We start from the raw sequence: 3,960 nt of genomic DNA, 5'->3' as shown, positions 1-3,960 counted from the left end.
GCCCCTATAGCTCAGTGGTAGAGCGTCAGTCTTGTAAACTGAAGGTCCGTAGTTCGATCCTGCGTGGGGGCATATTTTGTTTAATAACTTGGGACTTGTTTTTCTATCTTGGGCCGGCGATCGAACCTGCTCTCAACAGGGAGCCCACTAAATACATGTATTATTAGTGGGACTTGTTTTTCTATCTTGGGCCGGCGATCGAACCTGCTCTCAACAGGGAGCCCACTAAATACATGTATTATTAGTGGGACTTGTTTTTCTATCTTGGGCCGGCGATCGAACCTGCTCTCAACAGGGAGCCCAACAATGACAAGACAAACCGTGGGGAAGTGTACGGTTAGCCACTAATAATACATGTATTTATTTTTAATATGTCTTTAGTTTTTAGCCACTGCTTTAATAAACTTTAACTGCCCAGACGAAAATACCCTTCTGCTCATATCCTTAACTTTTGAACTTAACTTCAGGACTACATGTCTTTAACTTTTGAAGTTGTAACTCTAAGTTCAGGACTACATGTCCTTAACTTTTGAACTTGAAACTCTAAGTTCAGGACTTCAAGACTACATGTCCTTAACTTTTGAACTTGTAACTGTAAGTTCAAGACCAAGTATCCTTAACTTTTGAGCTTCTCAGGCTAAGTTCAGGACCTATTGTCCTTAACTTTTGGGCTTCTCAGGCTAAGTTCAGGACCTATTGTCCTTAACTTTTGAACATGTAACTGTAAGTTCAAGACCTATTGTCCTTAACTTTTGGGCTTCTTAGCCTAAGTTCAGGACCTATATATTGTCCTTAACTTTTGAGCTTGTTAGTCTAAGTTCAGGACTTCAGGACCTATTGTAACTTTTGAATTTGTAACTGTAAGTTCAAGACCTATTGTCCTTGACTATTGAGCCTGTTAGTCTAAGTTCATGACTAAATATCCTTAACTTTTGAACTTGTAATTCTAAGTTCAGGACCAAGTGTCCTTAACTTTTGAACTTGAAACTCGAAGTTCAGGACCAAGTGTCCTTAACTTTTGAACTTGTAACTGTAATTTCAGGACCAAGTGTTCAAAGTAAATCAAAAGAAGTCTAGTTTCATATCCGTCAGTGCTCATCCAGTTAGTCAGTTGAAACTTACGAAAATTTGATTTAATTATCAATATCGTCTTACTTGAAGTTTATGATATGTAGATATTAAAGCAAATTTAATATATAATATGGACTTTTTATGTAAAAAATCTAACATATGTTTACTGTCGAATTAAGGTAAGCATTTACCTCATCTTTTTTCTCCAATCTCTATTTTGAGAAGCTTGTCATGCATTATGAAATTTTAGTGAAAGTATAAGAAATAATTGCTTAGATAGTTAAAAGAGCTGAAGTGCATCAATAGAATTAATTCATGGCAGACGCATACACGACACGAGCCAAACCCATTGAAGATGAAGAAAAGTCTGTCATTTGTTCTTCTCCCTAACACATGAAAGGGATAGAAGAAAGGGTAACACAGTCCTTTCATATTAATTTTAATAGACTAGTGATTACTATTGCTAAGCATTAAAATGTTGGATAAAAAGTAAATACCACTTTAAAAAGTGGCTATCCCACACGATTTACACACATACTGTCTCTTTAGCATAGAGCCCTCTCCGCTATTACTCAAATATATTTTGAAAAAATGACAATGTATAGCCGCTATTAAAATAATAGTCGAAAAAGTAACATATATATATATATACATTTTGTATGTTATATACAAAAAATATACAAATTTTACACTTTTTTGATTACCAAATGCAATTAGTTTATGACACGGGCTAAAAGTGAAAAGAGCCAAACATTTTTTCTCTCTCAAAAGCATAATCAAATACTTTAATCCTTAAATGTGAGTACTTTTTCTAAAACACTTACTACAATTTTCCAAAAGGTTGGTCAAACAAGCATAATTCATGCAATTAACAATATTAAACTTTATCCAGAAATCGAATGCTAAATTATTTGGCACGACTTATATTCATGTAACCTTTGAAAATACGTATACTTTCTATTTCAAAAAAAAAAACATACTTTTTCTGTTTCAAAAAGAATTATCATATCACTATTTCGGAAGCTAGACAAAATCTTTTATCATATTTTTTGTAAATAGTATTTAAAGATATTAAATTATTAACTATTATAACTTATAGTACGTACTTTTTATGTCATATCTAAATATATATATATATATATATATATATATATATATATATATATATATATATATATATATATATATATATAAAATAACTTAAAGATCTGTGTCCTAATTCATACGGAATATCAGTCAATTTGACCATCGTCCTCCGAAAAGGCTCAAACAAATCGAAGCAGGGGAAGTATTTTTTAAAAACACTTCTTTACTTATTTTTGGACTGAAGAGTACCTACTTCTTTTTACAAGGGTGTAATGGTTTATAGAGGTGGCAAAAGGGCGGGTTGGGCTGAATTTGGGCGGGTCAAGATGTGTTAGGTCAATAAATAGGCCATTGTCCAACCCAGCTCAAAGTATACTTGGGCTAAGATGAGTTGTGTCAAGATGAGCTAAGCAATGAGTCATAGCGCAACCTGCTCAACTTGACCCATATTTTAGAACCATGCTCATCTTGCATAAACAAAGCTTTTTACCTTTTATACATCTATGTATAAAAGGTAAATAAATGCTATTAATATTTTGAGAATCAAATATATTTTCTAAAATAACAAATTAGTATTTAAAATGTATAAGTACAAAAATATTTTGCGGGAAATAGAAAATTAAAAATACAAAAAAAAAAGTAAAAAAAAAATGAGTGGGTTTGGGGGGAGGGAGGGGGGTTGGGTAAGTGGTGCAGAAAAACGAAAAACAGAAAATTGAAATACAAAAGAAAGAAGTAAAATTGGGGCAACTAAGTAAATTTCTAGATAAGTTGGGCTGAGATGCTTTGTTTTGGGTGAGTTTCATGGGTTGTATTTGGGTTACTTCATGGGTCAGAATGATTTATAAAAATAATAAATTAACTTGGGCTCAACCCAAATAAACTCATGAGCTAAAATATTTGTAGCCCAACCCATCTTTTGGGATTTTTACCTATCTATACCATATATCAAACCTTATTACCCTCAATGTTTAAGGTTTGTGTTTATTACATTTAAGCATACCAAATTACCATTTCTATACCATAATTCAAATTAGGGATATAATTAAGAGTTCATTTATATTAGGCATAATTATAGGACTGTATCTTCCCACTTTCCCTTTCCTTTCATCTCAACTGTTCACAACACACACACAACTCACGATGCTCCTATGCTTCCTCTCGTTGATCATCCCCAACTGCCCACCACCGTCGAAGAATATCATATTTTCAGATTCACAAGTAAATTTTAAATTCGTTGATCCAACCGTTTGAATTCCCACTGGAAATAATAATGGCAGAGAGTTCGAAATTCTTTGACCTATTTTTTTTTGGACAGTGGTTGAAGGTTACTGGTTAACACAGTCGATTGAAATTCGAAGAAGAAGATGAGGAAGACATATTTCCAGAATTTGTAGATATTTTGTAGTCAAATTGTAGTCAAATTAGAAAAATTGTAGATAAATTGTAGACTGTTTTTTGCAGAAGATTTTGTAGAAGCTTTAGTCGTTTTGGATTTGTGAAAATAGAAAATAATGCATCTACAATCAGAATACAAATAATCTACAATTTATCTACAAAATAGATACATTGAATTTTAATATCCAAATTCTCATTTCAATTGTAGCATAATTGGCATTTTCGACATAATTGTAGAAGATTTGTAGAAGTTTTAGTCTTCCCAATCTACAATTCATCTACAATTTATCTACAATTTATCTACAATATATCTACAATTCTACAATTTAACTACAATTTAACTACAATTTCTGGAAATACATCTTCTTCTTCTTCTTCGACGAGTTTCAATCTAAAATTCAGTCA

At 32.2% G+C, this 3,960-nt stretch overlaps 1 non-coding gene across 1 annotated transcript; it reads left to right on the top strand.

The window, feature by feature from the left end:
- TRNAT-UGU (transfer RNA threonine (anticodon UGU)) lies at positions 1-72 on the top strand. Its single transcript has one exon. It is a non-coding gene; the product is annotated as a tRNA-Thr (tRNA).
- Positions 73-3,960: the final 3,888 nt, after the last annotated feature.

The sequence above is a fragment of the Nicotiana tabacum genome, chromosome 8 (assembly GCF_000715075.1).
Source record: "Nicotiana tabacum cultivar K326 chromosome 8, ASM71507v2, whole genome shotgun sequence".
Taxonomy (NCBI): Eukaryota; Viridiplantae; Streptophyta; class Magnoliopsida; order Solanales; family Solanaceae; genus Nicotiana; species Nicotiana tabacum.
The sequence above is the reverse complement of the archived record's forward strand: the minus strand, read 5'-3'. Positions and strand labels throughout refer to the sequence as shown.